The sequence below is a fragment of the Mesoplodon densirostris genome, chromosome 13, assembly GCF_025265405.1.
Source record: "Mesoplodon densirostris isolate mMesDen1 chromosome 13, mMesDen1 primary haplotype, whole genome shotgun sequence".
NCBI lineage: Eukaryota > Metazoa > Chordata > Mammalia > Artiodactyla > Ziphiidae > Mesoplodon > Mesoplodon densirostris.
This window is the reverse complement of record NC_082673.1, coordinates 37,918,758-37,931,204: the sequence shown is the minus strand read 5'-3', so window position 1 is coordinate 37,931,204 and position 12,447 is coordinate 37,918,758.

Genomic DNA, 12,447 nt, shown 5'->3' with positions numbered 1-12,447 from the left:
TGTTCGATAAGAATGGTTTCCCGTGTGGAGCGAACTGCCTCAGCCATGGCAGGCACTACTGTGGTCTCTAAGGATTTCCTCTCTGAAAACACGGCACTTTTACCCGAAGAACTCTGCTTTAGTTGCAGTTGGAACACAAAATGCATTTGTCCGACACTTTATACAAAGGGCCCTTCCCCGAATGAATCTTCAATATGCAGGGTGTCCCACGTGCAGCGAACTGCCTCAATGAAGGCAGACTCTCGTATGGACTGTAAGCATTTCCTCTCCCAAAACACGCAGTTTTACCCGAAGAACTCTGCTTTAGTTGCAGTGGTAACACAAGCAGCTTTTCTCCCACTGTGTACTCTTTTGGCTCTTCCACGAATGAACTTCTATATGCAGGGTTTCCGACGTGGAGCGAACTGCCTCAACCATGGCAGGCTGTAGCGAGGACTGTAAGCATTTCCTCTTCCAAAACACAGCAGTTTTACCAAAGAATTCTGCTTTAGTTGCAGGTGGAACACAAGCAGAATTTCTCCCACTGTGTATTCTTTGGGCTCTTCCACGAATGAACTACTTTATGCAGGGATTCCCACTTGGAGCGAACTGCCTCAACCAAGGTAGGCTGTAGCGAATACTGTAAGCATTTCCTCTCCCAAAACACGCAGTTTTACACGAAGAACTCTGCTTTAGTTGCAGGTGGAACACAAGCTGCATTTGTCCCACACTTTATACAAAGGGCCCTTCCCCGAATGAATCTTCAATATGCAGGGCGCCCCACGTGCAGCGAACTGCCTCAATGAAGGCAGGCTCTCGTAAGGACTGTAAGCATTTCCTCTCCCATAACACGCAGTGTTACCCAAAGAACTCTGCTTCAGTTGCAGGTGGAACACAAGCAGCATTTCTCCCACTGTGTACTCTTTGGGATCTTACACGAATGAACTTCTTTATGCAGGGATTCCCACGAGGAGCGAACTGCCTCCACCATGGCAGGCTGTAGCGAGGACTGTAAGCATATCCTCTACCAAATCACGCAGGTTTACCCGACGAACTCTGCTTTAGTTGCAAGGGGAACAGAAGCGTCTTTTCTCCCACAGTGTACTCGATGGGCACTTCCCCTAATGAACTTGTTCTATAAGAATGGTTTCCCTCGTGGAGCGAACTGCCTCAGCCATGGCAGGCACTACTGTGGTCTCTAAGAATTTCCTCTCTGAAAACACGGGACTTTTACCTGAAGATCTCTGCTTTAGTGGCAGGTGGAACACAAGCTGCATTTGTCCCACACTTTATACAAAGGGCCTTTCCCCGAATGAATGTTCAATATGCATGTTGTCCCACGAGCAGCGAACTGCCTCAATGAAGGCAGGCTCTCGTAAGGACTGTAAGCATTTCCTCTCCCAAAACACACAGTTTTACCCGAAGAACTCTGCTTTAGTTGCAAGTGGAACACAAGCAGCATTTCTCCCACTGTGTACTCTTTGGACTCTTCACGAATGAACTTGTATATGCAGGGTTTCCCAAGTGGGGCGAACAGCCTCAACCATGGCAGGCTGTAGCGAGGACTGTAAGCATATCCTCTCCCAAAACACGCAGGTTTAATGCTAGAACCCTGCTTTAGTTGCAGGGGGAACTCCATCAGCTTTCCTCCCACAGTGTACACAATGGGCACTTCCCCTAATGAACTTGTTCTATAAGAATGGTTTCCCGCGTGGAGCGAACTGCCTCAGCCATGGCAGACACTACTGTGGTCTCTAAGAATTTCCTCTCTGAAAACACGGCACTTTTACCCGAAGAACTCTGCTTTAGTTGCAGGTGGAACACAAGCTGCATTTGTCCCACAGTTTATACAAAGGGCCCTTCCCCGAAGGAGTATTCAATATGCAGGATGTCCCACGTGCAGTGAACTGCCTCAACGAAGGCAGGCTCTCGTAAGGACTGTAAGCATTTCCTCTCCCAATACACGCAGTTTTACCCGAAGAATTCTGCTTTAGTTGCAGGTGGAACACAAGCAGCTTTTCTCCCACAGTGTACCCAATGAGCCTTTGCCCGAAAGAATATCTATACTCAAGGGGTCCCGCGTGAAGTGAAATGCCTAAAGCAAGCAGCCTCTAGTGAGGCCTCTAAGCATTTCCTCTCCTAAAACACGGCAGTTTTACCCAAGGAACTCTGTGTTAGTTGCAGGTGGAACACAAGCAGCATTACTCCTAGTGTGTAATCTTTGGGCTCTTCCACGAATGAAATTCTTTATGCAGGGATTCCCACGTGGATCGAACTGCCTCAACTGTGGCAGGCTGTAGCGAGGACTGTAAGCATATCCTATCCCAAAACACGCAGTTTTAAAGGTAGAACTCTGCTTTAGTTGCAGAGGTAACACAAGCAGCTTTTCTCCCACAGTGTACTCGATGGGCACTTCCCCTAATGAACTTGTTCGATAAGAATGGTTTCCCGTGTGGGGCGAACTGCCTCAGCCATGGCAGGCACTACTGTGGTCTCTAAGGATTTCCTCTCTTAAAACACGGCACTTTTACCCGAAGAACTCTGCTTTAGTTGCAGGTGGAACACAAAATGCATTTGTCCGACACTTTATACAAAGGGCCCTTCCCCGAATGAATCTTCAATATGCAGGGTGTCCCACGTGCAGCGAACTGCCTCAATGAAGGCAGACTCTCGTATGGACTGTAAGCATTTCCTCTCCCAAAACACGCAGTTTTACCCGAAGAACTCTGCTTTAGTTGCAGGTGGAACACAAGCAGCATTTCTCCCACTGTGTACTCTTTGGGCTCTTACACGAATGAACTTCTTTATGCAGGGATACCCACGAGGAGCGAACTGCCTCAACCATGGCAGGCTGTAGCGAGGACTGTAAGCATATCCTCTACCAAATCACGCAGGTTTACCCGAAGAACTCTGCTTTAGTTGCAGGGGGAACACAAGCATCTTTTCTCCCACAGTGTACTCGATGGGCACTTCCCCTAATGAACTTGTTCTATAAGAATGGTTTCCCTCGTGGAGCGAACTGCCTCAGCCCTGGCAGGCACTACTGTGGTCTCTAAGAATTTCCTCTCTGAAAACACGGAACTTTTACCCGAAGAACTCTGCTTTAGTTGCAGGTGGAACACAAGCAGCATTTCTCCCACTGTGTACTCTTTGCTCTCTTCACGAATGAACTTGTATATGCAGGATTTCCCCCGTGGAGCGAACTGCCTCAACCATGGCACGCTGTAGCGAGGACTGTAAGCATATCCTCTCCCAAACCACGCAGTTTTAACGCTAGAACTCTGCTTTAGTTGCAGGGGTAACACAAGCAGCTTTTCTCCCACTGTGTACTCTTTGGGCTCTTCCACGAATGAACTTCTATATGCAGGGTTTCCGACGTGGAGCGAACTGCCTCAACCATGGCAGGCTGTAGCGAGGACTGTAAGCATTTCCTCTTCCAAAACACAGCAGTTTTACCAAAGAATTCTGCTTTAGTTGCAGGTGGAACACAAGCAGCATTTCTCCCACTGTGTATTCTTTGGGCTCTTCCACGAATGAACTACTTTATGCAGGGATTCCCACTTGGAGCGAACTGCCTCAACCAAGGTAGGCTGTAGCGAATACTGTAAGCATTTCCTCTCCCAAAACACGCAGTTTTACACGAAGAACTCTGCTTTAGTTGCAGGTGGAACACAAGCTGCATTTGTCCCACACTTTATACAAAGGGCCCTTCCCCGAATGAATCTTCAATATGCAGGGTGCCCCACGTGCAGCGAACTGCCTCAATGAAGGCAGGCTCTCGTAAGGACTGTAAGCATTTCCTCTCCCATAACACGCAGTTTTACCCAAAGAACTCTGCTTCAGTTGCAGGTGGAACACAAGCAGCATTTCTCCCACTGTGTACTCTTTGGGATCTTACACGAATGAACTTCTTTATGCAGGGATTCCCACGAGGAGCGAACTGCCTCCACCATGGCAGGCTGTAGCGAGGATTGTAATCATATCCTCTACCAAATCACGCAGGTTTACCCGAAGAACTCTGCTTTAGTTGCAAGGGGAACAGAAGCGTCTTTTCTCCCACAGTGTACTCGATGGGCACTTCCCCTAATGAACTTGTTCTATAAGAATGTTTTCCCTCGTGGAGCGAACTGCCTCAGCCATGGCAGGCACTACTGTGGTCTCTAAGAATTTCCTCTCTGAAAACACGGGACTTTTACCTGAAGATCTCTGCTTTAGTGGCAGGTGGAACACAAGCTGCATTTGTCCCACACTTTATACAAAGGGCCTTTCCCCGAATGAATGTTCAATATGCATGTTGTCCCACGAGCAGCGAACTGCCTCAATGAAGGCAGGCTCTCGTAAGGACTGTAAGCATTTCCTCTCCCAAAACACACAGTTTTACCCGAAGAACTCTGCTTTAGTTGCAAGTGGAACACAAGCAGCATTTCTCCCACTGTGTACTCTTTGGTCTCTTCACGAATGAACTTGTATATGCAGGGTTTCCCACGTGGAGCGAACAGCCTCAACCATGGCAGGCTGTAGCGAGGACTGTAAGCATATCCTCTCCCAAACCACGCAGGTTTAATGATAGAACCCTGCTTTAGTTGCAGGGGGAACTCCATCAGCTTTCCTCCCACAGTGTACACAATGGGCACTTTCCCTAATGAACTTGTTCTATAAGAATGGTTTCCCGCGTGGAGCGAACTGCCTCAGCCATGGCAGACACTACTGTGGTCTCTAAGAATTTCCTCTCTGAAAACACGGCACTTTTACCCGAAGAACTCTGCTTTAGTTGCAGGTGGAACACAAGCTGCATTTGTCCCACAGTTTATACAAAGTGCCCTTCCCCGAAGGAGTATTCAATATGCAGGATGTCCCACGTGCAGTGAACTGCCTCAACGAAGGCAGGCTCTCGTAAGGACTGTAAGCATTTCCTCTCCCAATACACGCAGTTTTACCCGAAGAATTCTGCTTTAGTTGCAGGTGGAACACAAGCAGCTTTTCTCCCACAGTGTACCCAATGAGCCTTTGCCCGAAAGAATATCTATACTCAAGGGGTCCCGCTTGGAGTGAAATGCCTAAAGCAAGCAGGCTCTAGTGAGGCCTCTAAGCATTTCCTCTCCTAAAACACGGCAGTTTTACCCAAGGAACTCTGTGTTAGGTGCAGGTGGAACACAAGCAGCATTACTCCTAGTGTGTAATCTTTGGGCTCTTCCACGAATGAAATTCTTTATGCAGGGATTCCCACGTGGATCGAACTGCCTCAACTGTGGCAGGCTGTAGCGAGGACTGTAAGCATATCCTATCCCAAAACACGCAGTTTTAAAGGTAGAACTCTGCTTTAGTTGCAGAGGTAACACAAGCAGCTTTTCTCCCACAGTGTACTCGATGGGCACTTCCCCTAATGAACTTGTTCTATAAGAATGGTTTCCCGCGTGGAGCGAACTGCCTCAGCCATTGCAGGCACTACTGTTGTCTCTAAGGATTTCCTCTCTGAAAACAAGGCACTTTTACCCGAAGAACTCTGCTTTAGTTGCAGGTGGAACACAAGCTGCATTTGTCCCACACTTTATACAAAGGGCCCTGCCCCGAATGAATCTTCAATATGCAGGGTGCCCCACGTGCAGCGAACTGCCTCAATGAAGGCAGGCTCTCGTAAGGACTGTAAGAATTTCCTCTCCCATAACACGCAGTTTTACCCAAAGAACTCTGCTTCAGTTGCAGGTGGAACACAAGCAGCATTTCTCCCACTGTGTACTCTTTGGGATCTTACACGAATGAACTTCTTTATGCAGGGATTCCCACGAGGAGCGAACTGCCTCCACCATGGCAGGCTGTAGCGAGGACTGTAAGCATATCCTCTTCCAAATCACGCAGGTTTACCCGAAGAACTCTGCTTTAGTTGCAAGGGGAACAGAAGCGTCTTTTTTCCCACAGTGTACTCGATGGGCACTTCCCCTAATGAACTTGTTCTATAAGAATGTTTTCCCTCGTGGAGCGAACTGCCTCAGCCATGGCAGGCACTACTGTGGTCTCTAAGAATTTCCTCTCTGAAAACACGGCACTTTTACCCGAAGAACTCTGCTTTAGTTGCAGGTGGAACACAAGCTGCATTTGTCCCACAGTTTATACAAAGTGCCCTTCCCCGAAGGAGTATTCAATATGCAGGATGTCCCACGTGCAGTGAACTGCCTCAACGAAGGCAGGCTCTCGTAAGGACTGTAAGCATTTCCTCTCCCAATACACGCAGTTTTACCCGAAGAATTCTGCTTTAGTTGCAGGTGGAACACAAGCAGCTTTTCTCCCACAGTGTACCCAATGAGCCTTTGCCCGAAAGAATATCTATACTCAAGGGGTCCCGCGTGAAGTGAAATGCCTAAAGCAAGCAGGCTCTAGTGAGGCCTCTAAGCATTTCCTCTCCTAAAACACGGCAGTTTTACCCAAGGAACTCTGTGTTAGGTGCAGGTGGAACACAAGCAGCATTACTCCTAGTGTGTAATCTTTGGGCTCTTCCACGAATGAAATTCTTTATGCAGGGATTCCCACGTGGATCGAACTGCCTCAACTGTGGCAGGCTGTAGCGAGGACTGTAAGCATATCCTATCCCAAAACACGCAGTTTTAACGGTAGAACTCTGCTTTAGTTGCAGAGGTAACACAAGCAGCTTTTCTCCCACAGTGTACTCGATGGGCACTTCCCCTAATGAACTTGTTCTATAAGAATGGTTTCCCGCGTGGAGCGAACTGCCTCAGCCATTGCAGGCACTACTGTTGTCTCTAAGGATTTCCTCTCTGAAAACAAGGCACTTTTACCCGAAGAACTCTGCTTTAGTTGCAGGTGGAACACAAGCTGCATTTGTCCCACACTTTATACAAAGGGCCCTTCCCCGAATGAATCTTCAATATGCAGGGTTCCCCACGTGCAGCGAACTGCCTCAATGAAGGCAGGCTCTCGTAAGGACTGTAAGAATTTCCTCTCCCATAACACGCAGTTTTACCCAAAGAACTCTGCTTCAGTTGCAGGTGGAACACAAGCAGCATTTCTCCCACTGTGTACTCTTTGGGACCTTACACGAATGAACTTTTTTATGCAGGGATTCCCACGAGGAGCGAACTGCATCCACCATGGCAGGCTGTTGCGAGGACTGTAAGCATATCCTCTACCAAATCACGCAGGTTTACCCGAAGAACTCTGCTTTAGTTTCAGGGGGAACAGAAGCGTCTTTTCTCCCACAGTGTACTCGATGGGCACTTCCCCTAATGAACTTGTTCTATAAGAATGGTTTCCCTCGTGGAGCGAACTGCCTCAGCCATGGCAGGCACTACTGTGGTCTCTAAGAATTTCCTCTCTTAAAACACGGCACTTTTACCTGAAGAACTCTGCTTTAGTGGCAGGTGGAACACAAGATGCATTTGTCCCACACTTTATACAAAGGGCCTTTCCCCGAATGAATGTTCAATATGCAGGTTGTCCCACGAGCAGCGAACTGCGTCAATTAAGGCAGGCTCTCGTAAGGACTGTAAGCATTTCCTCTCCCAAAACACACAGTTTTACCCGAAGAACTCTGCTTTAGTTGCAAGTGGAACACAAGCAGCATTTCTCCCACTGTGTACTCTTTGGTCTCCTCACGAATGAACTTGTATATGCAGGATTTCCCACGTGGAGCGAACTGCCTCAACCATGGCACGCTGTAGCGAGGACTGTAAGCATATCCTCTCCCAAACCACGCAGTTTTAACGCTAGAACTCTGCTTTAGTTGCAGTGGTAACACAAGCAGCTTTTCTCCCACTGTGTACTCTTTGGGCTCTTCCACGAATGAACTTCTATATGCAGGGTTTCCGACGTGGAGCCAACTGCCTCAAACATGGCAGGCTGTAGCGAGGACTGTAAGCATTTCCTCTTCCAAAACACAGCAGTTTTACCAAAGAATTCTGCTTTAGTTGCAGGTGGAACACAAGCAGCATTTCTCCCACTGTGTATTCTTTGGGCTCTTCCACGAATGAACTACTTTATGCAGGGATTCCCACTTGGAGCGAACTGCCTCAACCAAGGTAGGCTGTAGCGAATACTGTAAGCATTTCCTCTCCCAAAACACGCAGTTTTACACGAAGAACTCTGCTTTAGTTGCAGGTGGAACACAAGCTGCATTTGTCCCACACTTTATACAAAGGGCCCTTCCCCGAATGAATCTTCAATATGCAGGGTGCCCCACGTGCAGCGAACTGCCTCAATGAAGGCAGGCTCTCGTAAGGACTGTAAGCATTTCCTCTCCCATAACACGCAGTTTTACCCAAAGAACTCTGCTTCAGTTGCAGGTGGAACACAAGCAGCATTTCTCCCACTGTGTACTCTTTGGGATCTTACACGAATGAACTTCTTTATGCAGGGATTCCCACGAGGAGCGAACTGCCTCCACCATGGCAGGCTGTAGCGAGGACTGTAAGCATATCCTCTACCAAATCACGCAGGTTTACCTGAAGAACTCTGCTTTAGTTGCAAGGGGAACAGAAGCGTCTTTTCTCCCACAGTGTACTCGATGGGCACTTCCCCTAATGAACTTGTTCTATAAGAATGTTTTCCCTCGTGGAGCGAACTGCCTCAGCCATGGCAGGCACTACTGTGGTCTCTAAGAATTTCCTCTCTGAAAACACGGGACTTTTACCTGAAGAACTCTGCTTTAGTGGCAGGTGGAACACAAGCTGCATTTGTCCCACACTTTATACAAAGGGCCTTTCCCCGAATGAATGTTCAATATGCATGTTGTCCCACGAGCAGCGAACTGCCTCAATGAAGGCAGGCTCTCGTAAGGACTGTAAGCATTTCCTCTCCCAAAACACACAGTTTTACCCGAAGAACTCTGCTTTAGTTGCAAGTGGAACACAAGCAGCATTTCTCCCACTGTGTATTCTTTGGGCTCTTCACGAATGAACTTGTATATGCAGGGTTTCCCACGTGGAGCGAACAGCCTCAACCATGGCAGGCTGTAGCGAGGACTGTAAGCATATCCTCTCCCAAACCACGCATGTTTAATGCTAGAACCCTGCTTTAGTTGCAGGGGGAACTCCATCAGCTTTCCTCCCACAGTGTACACAATGGGCACTTCCCCTAATGAACTTGTTCTATAAGAATGGTTTCCCGCGTGGAGCGAACTGCCTCAGCCATGGCAGACACTACTGTGGTCTCTAAGAATTTCCTCTCTGAAAACACGGCACTTTTACCCGAAGAACTCTGCTTTAGTTGCAGGTGGAACACAAGCTGCATTTGTCCCACAGTTTATACAAAGGGCCCTTCCCCGAAGGAGTATTCAATATGCAGGATGTCCCATGTGCAGTGAACTGCCTCAACGAAGGCAGGCTCTCGTAAGGACTGTAAGCATTTCCTCTCCCAATACACGCAGTTTTACCCGAAGAATTCTGCTTTAGTTGCAGGTGGAACACAAGCAGCTTTTCTCCCACAGTGTACCCAATGAGCCTTTGCCCGAAAGAATATCTATACTCAAGGGGTCCCGCGTGAAGTGAAATGCCTAAAGCAAGCAGGCTCTAGTGAGGCCTCTAAGCATTTCCTCTCCTAAAACACGGCAGTTTTACCCAAGGAACTCTGTGTTAGTTGCAGGTGGAACACAAGCAGCATTACTCCTAGTGTGTAAACTTTGGGCTCTTCCACGAATGAAATTCTTTATGCAGGGATTCCCACGTGGATCGAACTGCCTCAACTGTGGCAGGCTGTAGCGAGGACTGTAAGCATATCCTATCCCAAAACACGCAGTTTTAACGGTAGAACTCTGCTTTAGTTGCAGAGGTAACACAAACAGCTTTTCCCCCAGAGTGTACGCGATGGGCACTTCCCCTAATGAACTTGTTCTATAAGAATGGTTTCCCGCGTGGAGCGAACTGCCTCAGCCATGGCAGGCACTACTGTTGTCTCTAAGGATTTCCTCTCTGAAAACACGGCCCTTTTCCCCAAGAACTCTGCTTTAGTTGCAGGTGGAACACAAGCTGCATTTGTCCCACACTTTATACAAAGGGCCCTTCCCCGAATGAATCTTCAATATGCAGGGTTCCCCACGTGCAGCAAACTGCCTCAATGAAGGCAGGCTCTCGTAAGGACTGCAAGCATTTCCTCTCCCAATACACGCAGTTTTACCCGAAGAACTCTGCTTTAGTTGCAGGTGGAACACAAGCAGCATTTCTCCCACTGCGTACTCTTTGGGATCTTACACGAATGAACTTCTTTATGCAGGGATTCCCACGAGGAGCGAACTGCCTCCACCATGGCAGGCTGTAGTGAGGACTGTAAGCATATCCTATCCCAAAACACGCAGTTTTAACGGTAGAACTCTGCTTTAGTTGCAGAGGTAACACAAACAGCTTTTCCCCCAGAGTGTACGCGATGGGCACTTCCCCTAATGAACTTGTTCTATAAGAATGGTTTCCCGCGTGGAGCGAACTGCCTCAGCCATGGCAGACACTACTGTGGTCTCTAAGAATTTCCTCTCTGAAAACACCCCACTTTTACCCAAAGAACTCTGCTTTAGTTGCAGGTGGAACACAAGCTGCATTTGTCCCACACTTTATACAAAGGGACCTTCCCTGAAGGAGTCTTTAATATGCAGGGTGTCCCACGTGCAGTGAACTGCCTCAACGAAGGCAGGCTCTCGTAAAGACTGTAAGCATTTCCTCTCCCAATACACGCAGTTTTACCCGAAGAATTCTGCTTTAGTTGCAGGTGGAACACAAGCAGCTTTTCTCCCACAGTGTACCCAATGAGCCTTTGCCCGAAAGAATATCTATACTCAAGGGGTCCCGCTTGGAGTGAAATGCCTAAAGCAAGCAGGCTCTAGTGAGGCCTCTAAGCATTTCCTCTCCGAAAACACGGCAGTTTTACCCAAGGAACTCTGTGTTAGTTGCAGGTGGAACACAAGCAGCATTACTCCTAGTGTGTAATCCTTGGGCTCTTCCACGAATGAAATTCTTTATGCAGGGATTCCCACGTGGATCGAACTGCCTCAACTGTGGCAGGCTGTAGCGAGGACTGTAAGCATATCCTATCCCAAAACACGCAGTTTTAACGGTAGAACTCTGATTTAGTTGCAGAGGTAACACAAGCAGCTTTTCTCCCACAGTGTACTCGATGGGCACTTCCCCTAATGAACTTGTTCGATAAGAATGGTTTCCCATGTGGAGCGAACTGCCTCAGCCATGGCAGGCACTACTGTGGTCTCTAAGGATTTCCTCTCTGAAAACACGGCACTTTTACCCGAAGAACTCTGCTTTAGTTGCTGGTGGAACACAAAATGCATTTGTCCGACACTTTATACAAAGGGCCCTTCCCCGAATGAATCTTCAATATGCAGGGTGTCCCACGTGCAGCGAACTGCCTCAATGAAGGCAGACTCTCGTATGGACTGTAAGCATTTCCTCTCCCAAAACACGCAGTTTTACCCGAAGAACTCTGCTTTAGTTGCAGGTGGAACACAAGCAGCATTTCTCCCACTGTGTACTCTTTGGGCTCTTACACGAATGAACTTCTTTATGCAGGGATACCCACGAGGAGCGAACTGCCTCCACCATGGCAGGCTGTAGCGAGGACTGTAAGCATATCCTCTACCAAATCACGCAGGTTTACCCGAAGGACTCTGCTTTAGTTGCAGGGGGAACACAAGCATCTTTTCTCCCACAGTGTACTCGATGGGCACTTCCCCTAATGAACTTGTTCTATAAGAATGGTTTCCCTCGTGGAGCGAACTGCCTCAGCCATGGCAGGCACTACTGTGGTCTCTAAGAATTTCCTCTCTGAAAACACGGGACTTTTACCTGAAGGACTCTGCTTTAGTGGCAGGTGGAACACAAGCTGCATTTGTCCCACACTTTATACAAAGGGCCTTTCCCCGAATGAATGTTCAATATGCATGTTGTCCCACGAGCAGCGAACTGCCTCAATGAAGGCAGGCTCTCGTAAGGACTGTAAGCATTTCCTCTCCCAAAACACACAGTTTTACCCGAAGAACTCTGCTTTAGTTGCAAGTGGAAGACAAGCAGCATTTCTCCCACTGTGTACTCTTTGGTCTCTTCACGAATGAACTTGTATATGCAGGGTTTCCCACGTGGAGCGAACTGCCTCAACCATGGCAGGCTGTAGCGAGGACTGTAAGCATATCCTCTCCCAAACCACGCAGGTTTAACGATAGAACTCTGCTTTAGTTGCAGGGGTAACACAAGCAGCTTTTCTCCCACTGTGTACTCTATGGGCTCTTCCAAGAATGAACTTCTATATGCAGGGTTTCCGACGTGGAGCAAACTGCCTCAACCAAGGCAGGCTGTATCATATACTGTAAGCATTTCCTCTCCCAAAACACGCAGTTTTACACGAAGAACTGTGCTTTAGTTGCAGGGGGAACACCATCAGCTTTCCTCCCACAGTGTACACAATGGGCACTTCCCCTAATGAACTTGTTCTATAAGAATGGTTTCCCCCGTGGAGCGAACTGCC